The sequence below is a fragment of the Pipistrellus hanaki genome (assembly GCF_964339955.1).
Source record: "Pipistrellus hanaki genome assembly, chromosome: 9".
NCBI classification, from domain to species: domain Eukaryota; kingdom Metazoa; phylum Chordata; class Mammalia; order Chiroptera; family Vespertilionidae; genus Pipistrellus; species Pipistrellus hanaki.
Genome location: NC_140511.1, coordinates 44254307 through 44268563, shown reverse-complemented (window position 1 = coordinate 44268563; position 14257 = coordinate 44254307). Strand labels below are relative to the sequence as shown.

At 40.5% G+C, this 14257-nt stretch overlaps 1 protein-coding gene and 1 pseudogene across 9 annotated transcripts in view; one reads left to right on the top strand and one right to left on the bottom strand.

Annotated features, from left to right (window-relative positions):
- Positions 1 to 14257, bottom strand: part of STIM1 (stromal interaction molecule 1) — a 177276-nt gene that overhangs the window by 108570 nt on the left and 54449 nt on the right. The gene's annotated exons all lie outside the window — the stretch shown is intronic.
- Positions 5074 to 5589, top strand: LOC311627239 (large ribosomal subunit protein uL24-like; annotated as a pseudogene). Its single transcript has one exon. The product of its transcript is annotated as a large ribosomal subunit protein uL24-like (transcript).

The window sequence follows — 14257 nt, the reverse complement described above, 5'->3', positions numbered from 1 at the left end:
GGCAAAGATAACATCTATAAAGCAGGACACTGTTCTCTCTGGAAGTCAGCTACTGCCATGCATGTTTGAAAGGCTATGAGGCCTGAAAGACACACAATACATTGAATTATATAAGAGAATCTTGTTTCAGCTTATGGAGGTACACAGGTAGTTGTACACAACCATCTACCTCCCCCTACTCTAAGGTCAGTAGCTCCAGAATCCCCAACTGAAGAAGCAAGTCTTCTACTGAAAAAGAGAAATGAGAACCTTAAGTCTCTGGAAAAGGGACATTAAGTACTAATTTACAAAGGTCCAACCTTAGTAGACATGCAACTTTGAACTGCTGAGGGAATCTCACCCACCCCCTAAACCCATATCCAATGCCTTTTTCACTCCAACTCATTTCTAGTGAGCCATCTCCAGCTTCTGTCCCCATGTGGATGCTGTGGGAGCAAAAGTAAAAAAGGCAGTCCAATAAATCAGAGCTGACTGGTGCTTTAAAAATGACTTTAGCTATGGTTATAGTGTTGTCTCATGCTAAGTACAAAAATAAATTTCAGATGGGAAAAAAATGACTCTAGTAGGACACATTTCTGAACCCCAGCCATGCTGAGAATCCTTGGGTTATTGACACAGAGAGGCCAGGCAGACAAGTCAAAGTAAACAAGCCAAAGAAGCCATGGAAACAAGATGACACACAAGAACTGAAGTCTATAACCACGTTGGGAAACAGATAGCAGTGGAAGAGAGGCATGGCTCTTAGAGTCAGACCTAAGCCACACTTACTAGCTTCATCGAACTTTTATTTAAGTTTTCTCTTCAATAAATGAGACATTAGTATTTACCTCAGAGCATTACTGGGGAAATTAAATGAAGTAAAGAATATAAACCACCTAGCTTGAGGCATATAATCAGTGTTTAAATAACTTTACTTCCCTTCCTTTAACCAGAGCCACAATAGTGCACTGTTGCACAATTAGGGAAGTGTGGCCTCATTCACAACACAGTGTATGTGGACAGCGCACATCCTGGAATTTTGCAATGCACAGTTCAAGGTAGGCAGCCAAGCTTTTTGTCTATAAGTAGTGCCGGAACTCTAAAATACCACTGGAGGTGTATTCAAGACAATGGATGGGTCTGAGACCACACAATCAATCCCAATAACAAATACAATACACCAGGAAAATAAAGCTCTGAAAATCAAGACAACTTTATCTCAGAAAGCCTCTTCTATGTTCCTCCTGGGGTAAAAGCCAATTTCTGGACCACCATCAACCTCAAGTCTGTAGATGATCCCCATCAACCAAGGATCTGGTGAGTGTGAAGCCAGGGATAAGAGCAACAAATGCTGCAAGTCTCCAGCTGAGGTCTATGTCCTCTCTGCTTGGCAGGTGGGTCAAGCACTCAAGGACAGGCAGTTTCTCTAAAGGTGTTAAGTCCTGTCACATGGGACCCAGGAGACTGAGTCCAAGATCTAAGGTGACCTTAGTACCCTGGTTACCGAAGAGGGATGGCACTGCTCCTGAGTTTCTCCAGGGCAGGTAAGAATTGCTTTTTATGTCCCCAGACCCTAGCATACTGCATAACATCAATTATAAACGGTTGCTTAAGAAATGAACCAGCCCTGGCCGGTTAACTCCGTTGGTTAGACTAACATCGTTCCGATATACAGTACCAAGGCTGTGGGTTTGATCCCCAGTCCAGGCACATACAAGCATCAACCAATGAATACATGAATAAGCAGAACAATCAATCAATCAATCAGTGTTTCTCTGTCTCTCTCCCAAAATTAATTTAAAATTAATTAAATGAACAAATGTGGATATGGCCTTATCCCTAACACCTGGCCTCTTTGCATCTATAGTACTCTACCTTTTTTAACCCCAGTTACTTAGCTAATTCTTCTTAATTCTCAGGACTCAAATGTCAATTCCTCAGGTAATGTGAGGTCTTTCCTGACACCCTACACCAGTGGTCGGCAAACTGCGGCTCGTAAGCCACATGCGGCTCTTTAGCCCCTTCAGTGTGGCTCTTCCACAAAATACCACGGCCTGGGCGAGTCTATTTTGAAGAAGTGGTGTTAGAAGAAGTTTAAGTTTTAAAAAATTGGTTCTCAAAAGAAATTTCAATCATTGTACTGTTGATATTTGGCTCTGTTGACTAATGAGTTTGCCGACCACTGCCCTAAACAATATTAAGTTCTCTTGCAAAATGTACCCTGTTATCACATCCCATATTTCTACTTCATGACATTTATCAGACTTTACTGTAATTATGTGGTTCATTTTTACCTTCCCTACAACACTATAAGCTCTAGGAGAGCAGAAGCCATATCTGTTTTGTTCATTGTATTGATTCCCAAGGCATAGTAAGTATTTGGCATAGAGGGAGTGCCCATTCATTATATTAGAATGGTTGAATACATCAATGAAGGAATGAGAGCACTCCCATCTAAAAAGATTCTGGGGTAACTGGGGATTCAAAACTGTTTGTAGAGCCCTACTAACTGTCAATAGTCACATTTTGACTAGAATCTTAATGTGGTCTACAAATGCCCATGCCTAGAAGATGACAGCAGATTTGATGAACAACAGAACAAAGAACAATTTGTATGATAGGAAGTAAGGAGATATAAAGTATGAGTTAAGAAGTAGAAACCCCAGCTGTGAGTGCCTTGAATGCCATACAAAGGAATATGGGTCATTTGCCTGCAGGACAGTCACTATCTGACCGGGTTCACTAAGGTCACATAGGCCTATGGTAGGTACTCTCCTGCTACAGCCATCACTTTGTTGCCCACAGACTGACAGGCCTTCTTCCCCTTCCTTCAGTTTTACCCCCATTTCTCTAAGCTATATGTGATCATTAAAAAACACAAGTGCCCCCAAAAAGAGGTTAATTTTTTAAATCCCCCCCCCCCCAACGCATAGGAGTATTATTTCTTTCACTTGACCTGATACAGCTCAGACACAAGAGGCGAGAGGCTAAGGCTGTTCTTACAGACTTGCATCCTCACTGTCACCTAAAAGGGGATGGGCAGAAAAATTATAAGCAGGCAACCTGCTGAGAGTAGAGAGGTGGGAAGAGCTTAGACTCTCCCAGAACTTCTGATCTATTAATAGCCTGGGCTCGTGATCACAGAGGCACAGGATTATCTATAAACTTGATAATCTAAGCCAAAGACAGACAATTTAGGGCCGGGGTATGTTCTAGACCAAGCACTACAGTCTTGGGTCCACTCTAAATTATGTAATGTGGGAGCAAACCAAAGCAACCAGAGGTAAGGTGTTGACTCTTCACAAGATGCAGGGAAGGAAACTGCAGAATAAATCCCTCACCGTCTCAACCTTGCTGACTTTGTGTTACAGTAGGTTTCAGATGGGGCTTGGCCTTTGTAGGGATTTCAATTTGCCCTTGGAAAGATTTTCACTCACTCTACCCTGAAAGACTGTGTCACCTTGGACAAGTCACTGTTCTTTAGGCTTGGGTCTAACATTTGAAACTCAGGAAGGCTAGGCCAGATGATCCCTACATCTTTTTTTTTTTTTTTTTTTTTTTTTTTACAGAGAGGAAGGGAGAGAGATAGAGAGCTAGAAATGTCAATGAGAGAGAAACATCAACCAGCTGCCTCTTGCACACCCTCTACCGGGGATGTGCCCGCAACCAATGTACAAGCCCTTGACTGGAATCAAACCTGGGACCTTTCAGTCCGCAGACCGACGCTCTACCACTGAGCCAAACCAGTTTCGGCTACATCTTTTTTTTAATTTTTAATTTAAGTAATTAAGTTTTTTTTTAAATATATTTTATTGATTTTTTTACAGAGAGGAAGGGAGAGGAATAGAGAGTTTGAAACATTGATGAGTGAGAATCATCGATCAGCCGCCTCCTGTGCACACCCCCTACTGGGGATGTGCCTGCAACCAAGGTATTGTACATGCCCTTGACCAGAATCAAACCTGAGACCTTTCCGTCTGCAGGCCGACGCTCTATCCACTGAGCCAAACCAGTTTTGGTGATCCTTACATCTTGATGAGCTTGCTCACAGATCTTAATTTCGAAGCACTAGCCCTACTTTATGAGAATCCCAAAATCTAAAACACTGTGTTCTAGAGACAAAAAGAGAAGTCTCAGGTATACTGTTCTGCCACCAGCCTCAGACACTCCACCAGGAATGGAGGCAAAGAATATAATGAACTGGGAACAAGCCATCAAAACCTCTCAATATCCCAGCACCCTCACTCAGCTTGCGAAGGCCATCATCTCATAACACTCAGGAGTGAGCTCAATAAATATAAGCAAATGACCTCATGGCATCAGAATGAGGCTAGTTGCCAGTTCCTATGTAGTTTCTTAAAGACCTGGAGCAGAGGTCTGCCTGCTTTAAAATAAAAAAAGAGCCGAAACCGATTTGGCTCAGTGGATAGAGCATTGGCCTACAGACTGAAAGGTTCAGGTTCGATTACGGTCAAGGGCATGTACCTTGGTTGTGGGCACATCCCCAGTAGGGGGTGTGCAAGAGGCAGCTGATCGATGATTCTCTCTCATTGATGTTTTTAACTCTCTCTCTCTTCCTTCCTCTCTGTAAAAAATTAATAAAATATATATATTTAAAATAAATAAAAAAGGAAAAGTGGAAATAAAGGGCCATATTTCCTGTCTTCCAATCTCAGTGCCACAATCAGAGGAAAAGCAAAGCAGGACATCTGTAAGAAACTTATCAAGAGCCATAAAGTTTTTAGGTGGAACATCTGAGATTTAAATACAGTTCTACATATTTGGGTGTGTGTGTGTGTGTGTGTGTGTGTGTATGGAACTGTCTGTAGATGTATGAGCTTTTCTTTATTCCATCAATAGCCTCATGAGGAAGACTCAAGAAGTGATGGCTTCCAGAACACCAGGAAAGCTGTTACATCAGGAAGGAATGCAAGTTCTTATCAGTATTTTGGAGCTCTGTGAAGTGCCCTTCCTACATGCATGTACATGCAAACACACAAAATCACATCCCAAAGCTAAACTATCAATAAAATTTCCACACAACACAGATAAGCCAAGTGAATTTAAAAGACAGAACAGGAGCATGTGAGTCTCTTCCCTCTTGCAGCCATCATAGGAGCATCAGCGGTCAAAATGAAGTTCAATCCCTTCTGACAGGATCAAGAACCGTAAATGGCATTTCAATGCACCTCCCCACATTCAAAGGAAAATTATGTCTTCTCCTCTTTCCAAAGAGCTGAGATAGAAGTACAATGTTTGATCCATCCCCATCCAAAAGGATGATAAAGTTCAGGTTGTTCGAGGACATTACAAAGGGCAGCAAATTGGCAAAGTCGTCCAGGTTTACAGGAAGAAATATGTCAGCTACATTGAACGAGTGCAGTGAGAGAAAGCTAATGGTACAGCTGTTCATGTGGGCATTCTCCCCAGCAAGGTGGTCAACACTAGACTAAAGCTGGACAAAGACCGCAAAAAGATTCTTGAACATTAAAGCCAAATCTCATCAAGTAGGAAAGGAAAAGGGAAAATACAAGGAAGAAACAATTGAGAAGATGCAGGAATAAAGTAATATTATATACAACTTTCATTAAAAACTTAGAATGAAAATTAAAAAATATAAGACAGCCGAAACTGGTTTGGCTCAATGGATAGAACGTCAGCCTGCGGACTGAAAGGTTCCAGGTTCGATTCCGGTCAAGGGCATGTACCTTGGTTGCAGCCACATCTCCAGTGGGGGGTGTGGAAGAGGCAACTGATCAATGATTCTCTCTCATCGATGTTTCTAACTCTCTATCCCTCTCCCTTTCTCTCTGTAAAAAATCAATAAAATATATATTTGGGAAAAAATATATATAAGACAGAAAAGTTCCCTAGCCAGTAATATTTTGCTGTTATTCAAGATTACATCTGTATTAGCATATCTAAAGAAGAATTTGTCCTTTATCAGGGAGGTTGGTCAGCCATAAAAGCTGGGATAAAGCAGAGTCACAGACACACATATTGACAGACACTCTCTTGGGCTCACTGGCAGAATAAGCTCACCATTCATTCCACAAAGGTTTACTGAACACCTACTAAATGCCAGCCACAATTCTAGGCCGGGAATACAGTGATCCTAACTTAGCACTCTCAAGGAAAGAGGTAGCCAACAAAATCCAAGCATTCCAGTTGCTTTCCCATGATCTTCCCATCCCTACTGCAAGATGAATGTATTAGGCTACTTATTATAGCTGCTGTGTCACCCAGAGTTTTTAGTGCCAAGAGCAACTTAGTTAGCAAATTAACAACCAAAACTGGTGCTGGCTAGTCTAAAGCAGAAGGAGAACTTATTAAGAGAAGCTCATTCTCAGCCCAGCTTATGAACCAGAAGATCTCAATTCAATTCCCCGTCAGGGCACATGCCCAGGTTGTGGGCTTGCTCCACAATATGGGGTGGGCAGGAGGCAGCCAATCAATAATTCTCTCTCATCACTTATGTTTCTATCTCTCTCCCCCTTCCTTCCTCTCTGAAATCAATGAAAAAAAATTATTTAATTTTTTAAAGAGAAGCTCATTCTCACCTGGAGAAGTAGGATATCATAGATGATGCCAACTAAAGACAATGCCCAAAACCAGGCAGCAGAACAAGTCTGGTCAGCACATCTCAGCTTCCACTGCCAACCTCCACTATCCTCACCACCATTATATAGCCACTGTGATACCACTGCTATAGCTGCTCCAGGAATTCCACCTTGCTATATATACTACCACCACTGCACTCTGCTCCTTTGCATCACCAGCTCTTGAGGGTCAAAGTTCATAGTGAATGGATGAGACTGAAAGAATCTATGGCAAGCTACAAAATAAGTTGAAAGTAAATGTCTGGCATTCTGAGCAAAGAAATTCTTAGACAGAGGAAAGCGTAATAAATATTCATTTTTAGTCACTTTGGCATTCATCTAACTAATGCCCTTAATTCAGATCCTATGTTCACCATAACCTTTATGACTAGAATTTGGTGTTCCATGGAACCCAAACATAGTAAATGTCATACCAACGTAGGTATTTCAGTATATGTGATAGTTCTATTTGTCAAGGTAAACTGAACCTTTAAAAAGTGAAATACTGTCCTGGCCAGTTTTGCTCAGTGGATAGAGCATTGGCCTGCAGACTGAAGGGTCCCAGGTTTGATTCTAGTCAAGGGCTCATGCCCAGGTTGCAGGCTCAATCCCCAGTAGGGGGCGTGCAGAAGGCCCCTACTCATCATTGATGCTTGTAACTCTCTCTCCCTCTCCTTTCTTCTCTGAAATAAATGAAAAATGTCCTCAGGAGAGGAAAAGGGGGGGGGGAGGGGAATAGGGGACATCTGTAATACTGTTAACAATAAATAATATATATTAAAGAATAAAATAAAAATATAAATATTATAAATTATGGAGCTTGAGAGATGATCTATGCAGTAGGATATTTTCTTTCATATGCCAGTTAAATGTATTTGCTATATTCTGTCAAACACTGAAATACAAAAGGAACTGCCTTTTAAGGATCACTAAATGGAAAATGAACAAGAAAAAACCTCTACAATATGAGATTTATTTTATTAAAATAAAGTTTTATTTTTAAAATAACAAATAAAAAATAGTTTTGCTGAAAACTACTTAAGTATAACCATTGATAAACAGCTGTAAATCCACAGAGACAAAAAGTAGATTAATGGCCAGAGGCTAGAGAACGGGGAGTGACTACTCAGTGGGTTCCTTTTTGGGATGATAAAAATGTTCTGGAATTCGATAGTGGTGATTGTTGCATAAAATTATTTAAAAACCACTGAATTGTACAATTTAAAATGCAAATTTTATGTTATGTAAATTATATCTAAAAAAAAAAACCTGAGTGGCTATTGGCTGCCTAATGGGCTGGCTGGTGTGTGAAAGCAGCTTTCATCCTCACTTTACAATACAAAATCCAGCTCAAGCTCTATACATCTAGTATACTGAGCCCTTGCAAAATGCATAGGATACAAATATATTTCATCACTCACATTAACCAACACGTTGTAAAGTGTCTGAAAGACTCACAGCTTCTTTAAAAACAACAATAACAACAACAACACACTGGATGTCAGGACTAAGCAAGGTCCTTGGCATCCTCAAGCTCAGGTTATAACTGGCTCTGCTACTTATCCCACTCTCCCTGATTGGAGGGAAAATACAATCTCATCAATCTCATCTACAAAAAATAAGAAGACAGGAAAAAAAGAATTTGGGGACTATTGCACCTCCAACAAATAATTAAAGAGTAAACTATCTAGCAGTTTTCAAGTTATGCTCTGCAGGACCTTCCTTCCCCCAGCCTCCCAAACTCCCCCCAGGTTCCTTGGCAATATCTACTTCTTCAAGCAGAACAGCTCTACTTATACTACGGTTTAAACATTGGAAATATACTTCTTTTTTAAAATAAAAATGGCTCAATTATGTAGCAGACATCTATAAATGTTGCTAATTTAAACTACCTCCCAATCTCCAAAACCTTTCTTTGAATAAATGCACCTTGATCTTCTGCTCTGCTCTCAAGCCACATGGTTCCAGGGGAGCTGACTCTGATTCCATGAGTAGAATGTAACTCTGTTGGCCAAGAAAAGTCCAGCATTCTTCTGGCAACAGTCATTAGTTTAGGACAGCCACAGAGCCCAAACCAAAATCATACCCAGGACTGCCAGCACCAGCAGGGAAGAGGTATTACTTTTCAATGGTGGTTGCTTAGCTGGTAGAATGCATACACACAGTTGATATCTATCTTTACCACTGCCCAAGAATGACATCAGAACAAAGAAAAGCAGAGCCAGGAGAAAAGAAAGAGGTCCAGGTGACATCATTCAAGTCCCTGGATATTGCTGTGTCTAAAGGAAGATCTATTTCTAGGCTTTTTAGTTACTTCAGTCAATAAGGCCCTCTCTCTTGCTTAAGTCAGTCTGAGTTATATTTCTGTCACATGCAAAAGAAAGAGTCACAACATCAGCCACAAAAAAGGATGAAATCTTAACATTTGCAACAGTATTGATGGACCTAGAGGCTATGATGGTAAGTGAAATGAGTCAGTCAGAAAAAGACAAATACGAGTTCAGTATTTGGAGCCTAACATATAAAGGAACAAACAAAACAGAAACAGACTTATACAGAGAACAGATTGATAGTAGCCAGAGGGGAGGGGAATTGGGGGACTGGGTAAAAAAAGGTGAAGGGATTGAGAAGTACAGATGGGTAGTTACAAAATAGTCACAAGAATATAAAGTACAGCATATGAAATATAACACAATAATCCTATATAATTACATATGTATAATAATATGCTAAGTGTCTGACTAATCGGCCAACCACTCGTGGATCACTGGACCAGTCGCTATGACACACACTGACCACCAATGGGTGGTCAAACCAATAGGTTAGCTTGCTGCTGGGGTCCAGCTGATCAGGACTAGGCCAGTCGGGCCAGACACACCCTGGTGGTCCCTCCCCATTGGCCCAATTGGGACTGGGCGAGGCAGCCCCAATCACCAACCAGGCCGAGGGTTGGTGCACCAGGCCTCTAGTTTTGTAATAAGCATGTATGGTGCCAGGTGGGTACTGGAAAAACAGGGGGAACACTTTGGGGTATAAATGTCTAACCACTATGCTATACACCTGAAACTAATACAAAATAATATTGAATGTAAACTGTACTTTACAAAAATTTTAAAGAGTCACAAAACATGTAATATTATTTGGGAAAATAACTGAGGAACACCCATCTGTTAATAAAGTCCAAACCTCCATCTGGTCAATAAACCCAAACCTTTATTATAAATCACAGTCAGGGAAAGAATCTTTTTTAAAAATCTCCCAGATACTGTCTTCTTGAATCCCCAGTACATTCCTGAATGTGCAAAGCATTTTATAATTTTCAAGTTGCTTTTCAGTTCATAATCTCATCCAATCTTCAAAAACAAAAGTCAGTATTCACATTGTATATTGGAAGACACTAAGGCTCAGAGAGAACTGAATAATTTGAAGTCATCCAATTTGAAATCAAGGCTTCTGTCTCTAAATTATACCTTTTCACTACTCATTACTGCTTTGCAATTCTCAGCAAGCAATACACAGGGCTGGGAACCTGACTGGGCTCAGTACTGACTTGCTACCTGACAGCATTGTTTCTCTGTCCCTGGCAGCTTTGCTTGTTTCAATCAAGCCTCACCCTGCTCCCTTTTCTCAGAGACTGAGATATAAACAAGCTCATGGCACAGCATCCCAATGCAGGTACATAATAAAAATGTGTTGCTCAACTGACTGGAAGCCCTGAAGGTCAATAGCCTTACTCACACAGTAGCCCTAGACCTAGCAAATGCACATCAGTAGATAAGATCTGAGGAGAAAGAAATGTCACTAAGATGCACCTATGGTGATAAACTACACTTAAGCCAACAGTAGCTAACACTCATTAGTGACTGGGAAAACCCCAACAGCATACATTCAATGATTTAAAAATACATTAGACTCATACCATATACAACGATTATTTATGCATAAGTGACCCAATATAACAGCTAATAAAACATAAAAACAGTTCCCATTACTTTGGACTGGCAAGATTCTTAGATATGACATCAAAAGCATGAACAATAAAAGGAAAAAATAGTTAAATGGGATGCCAAAAATTTTTTTAAAAACTAATGTGCAACAAACATACAAATAAAACGTGTATGTGTACATACATATTTTCCAGTTATAAAAAGAAATGAAGTTCTCTGATATATACTACAACATAGACAAACCTATGAACATTATGCTACGTGAAATAAGCCAGACACAAAAGGAAAAATATTGGCTTTGACTGGGTTGCTCAGTTGATTAGAGCAGTGGTGGGCAAACTCATTAGTTAACAGAGCCAAATATCAATAGTACAACGATTGAAATTTCTTTTGAGAGCCAATTTTAAAAAACTTAAACTTCTTCTAACGCCACCTCTTCAAAATAAACTCTCCCAGGCCATGGTATTTTGTGGAAGAGCTACACTCAAGGGGCCAAAGAGCCGCATGTGGCTTGCGAGCCGCTGTTTGCCGACCACTAATTAGAGCATCCTCCTGATACATCAAGGTTGAGGGTTCAATCCTATTAGGGCACATACAAGAAGCAAACAACTAATGCATAAATAAGTGAAACAACAAATCAATGTTTCTCTCCCTTCCTCTTTCTCTCTCTCAAAATCAACAATTTTTTTTAAAAAGGAAAGAATTGTATGATTTCACTTATATGAAATAAATATCTAAAATAAGCAATTCATGGAGACAGAAAGTAGATTAGAGTTTAGCAGGAACTAGAGGGAAGGGGGAAATAGGAAGATACTGCTTAAGCAGGGGTCTTCAAACTACGGCCCGCGGGCCACATGCGGCCCGCAGAGGAGTCTGATCCGGCCCGCCAGGTTTTTTGGGCAGTGAGCGCAGCCGAGGTGTTACAGTAGGAATTAGTAGTTCATATAGTCCGGCCCTCCAGCTCTCTGAGGGACCGTGATCTGGCCCCCACTTTAAAAAGTTTGAGGACCCCTGGCTTAATGGGTACAGAGTTTCTGTTTGGGCTGCTGAAAAAGGTTTTGAAAATAGATAGCAGTGATAGTTGGACAGCACTGTGACTATAATAAGTGCTACTGAGTTGTACACTTAAAATAGCTACAAAATAGTCATGGGATGTAAAGTACAGCATAGGAAATATAGTCAATAATAATGTAATAACTATGTATAGTGCCAGGTGGGTACTGGAAATATCGGGGGAAATAGTTTGTAAAGTATATGATGGTTCAATCACTACACTGTATACCTGAAACTAATACAAAATAATGATTTAAACTGTAATTGAAAAAATAAATAGATGGCTAAAATGGCAAATTTTATGTTATATATTTTGCCACAATTTTCTTAAAAACTTTTTTAAAAGAATGATATACTGACACATGCTATAATGTAAATGAACCTATAAAATACTATGCTAAGTTAAAGAAGTCATACACAAAAGGTCACATATTATGATTCCATTAATATGAAATATCAAGGACAGATAAATCATCCATGGAGACAGATAGAAAACTGACTGCTGCCAGGGGATAGGGGGAATGGCAAGGAACTGCTTAATAGGTAAGGCGCTTTCCTCTGGGGTGATGGAAGTGTTTGGAACTAGACAGAGGTGGTGGTTACACAACATTGTGAATGTACTAAATATCACTGAATTCTTCAATTTAAAAAGGTTACTTTTATGTTATATGATTTTCACCTCAATAAACATTTTTTACAGTATATGAGAGAATTTGAGAATCAGCTGAGCAATAGAATTAGGGCTAAGAGGAGAGGCAGGGCAAGGCAAAAAATGGTCAGAAACTCAGTGGGTAAGAGACATCCAGAAACAACAGCAAGAAGCAACCTGAGCCCTAGCCGGATTGGCTCAGTGGATAGAGCATCGGCCGGCAGACTGAAGGGTTCCGGGTTCAGTTCCTGTCAAGGGCATATGCCCAGGTTGTGGACTCGGTCCCCAGTGGAGGGCATACAAGAGGCAGCCAATCAATGATTCTCTCTTATCATTTATGTTTCTATCACTCTCTCTCCCTCTCTATTCCTCTCTGAAATCAATAATATATATATTTTTATTTATTTATTTTTTTTTAAAGAAGAAGCAACTTGATGTGGCAGCAACCCGATACCTCCCTGCATTGGTGAAGATACAGGTCAAGCTGCTATGAGAACCCCACTTAGAAAAGATGAAATGAAAGAGAGTGTATTTATCTCGTATAACAACTGAGTAGTTAGCAGTCAGGGACTGAGGGTGGAATTTTGCCATCCTCACTCAACATGATTCCTCTAACTCTGGGATCAAAGAAATGCTGCAGCTTCTACCATCTCCCAGCCAGCAGGAAGGAGAAAAGGGTAAGGGGAAAAAAGCACTCATCCACTCTTTGTAAGCACATGACCTAGAAGTGGTAGACACACCACTTTCACTTAGATCCCACTGGTTAGAACTTAGATTTGTGGCTCCCTTTCCTCAAACTGAGATATAAACAAATAATACTTGATTGCAAAGGAGGTTGGGCAGTATGTGCCCCACGAAAACACAGGTGTTCTATCATTAAAGGAAGAATGTGAGAGTCAATATTGGCAAAGACAACTAACAATCTGTTATATTCACTTCAGATATTATTTTTATTATTACTAGAGTCCCAGCGCACAAAATAAGTGCCCAGGTGTGGGGTTCCCTCAGCCTAGCCTACACCCTCTTCAAACTGGGGATGTCCAACTGCCGGTTTAGGCCCAATTCTGGGGGTTGGGCCTAAATTGGCAGTCGGACATATCTCTCACAATCTGAGACTGCTGGCTCCTAACCGCTCACCTGCCTGCCTGCCTGATCACCCCTAAATGCTCCCCCACCAGCCTGATCACCCCTAACTGCCATCCCGCCAGCCTGGTCGCCTCTCACTGAGTCCCCTGACAGGCTAATCGCTCCCAACTGCCCCCACACTGGCCTGGTCACCACACACAGCTGGCTAACCCCCCTGCCAGCCTGGTCGCCCCACATAGCCTGTGTTCAATCATCCATCCGGTTGTTTCAGTTGTGATGGCCCCTGGCTTTTTATATATGATATTATATTAGGATTATTAGTCTTATTTAACAAAAACTTATTCCCAAGCCCAGCTACCTTGAGGTTTGCAGTTATTATTCAGTGGAACATTTGGCTAGAGTAAAAAGAAAAAAAGAGCAAGACTGTTATGAATTTAGGCCCCTGTTAGCCTTACTACATTGACTAATACCAACATAGCCTATTATCTGCCTTTTGTAACTGGGCATTTATAATATAGAAACAAGAGTTTCTTAAAAAACAAAACAAAACAAAAAAACAGTAAGAACTGTCTCTGGGCAATACTGGGTCAGAAAAACAACAACAAAGTAGGCCCCTTTTTAAAATATTCCCAATCTGTGTAGCAATTACACACAAAGCCATTACAATACAGTGAGATAATAAACAGAGAAATATATAAAGTATAATAGAAGAGTAACAGCAAGATGGACTGCCTATGGACCAAAGAAGGCTTTAAAAAAGTAGTGATATTGGAGAGCTCAGTATTGAAGGGTAAAGAGTTTATTGGCTAGAAAAGGTAGGAAGAAATTCTAAGCTAAATGGAAAGCATGAATAAAAACAGAGAAAGAAAGAGAGAGAGGAAAAGGGTTTAAGGGGATAAATGATAATGGAAGGAGACTTGACTTAGGGTGGTGAACACACAATG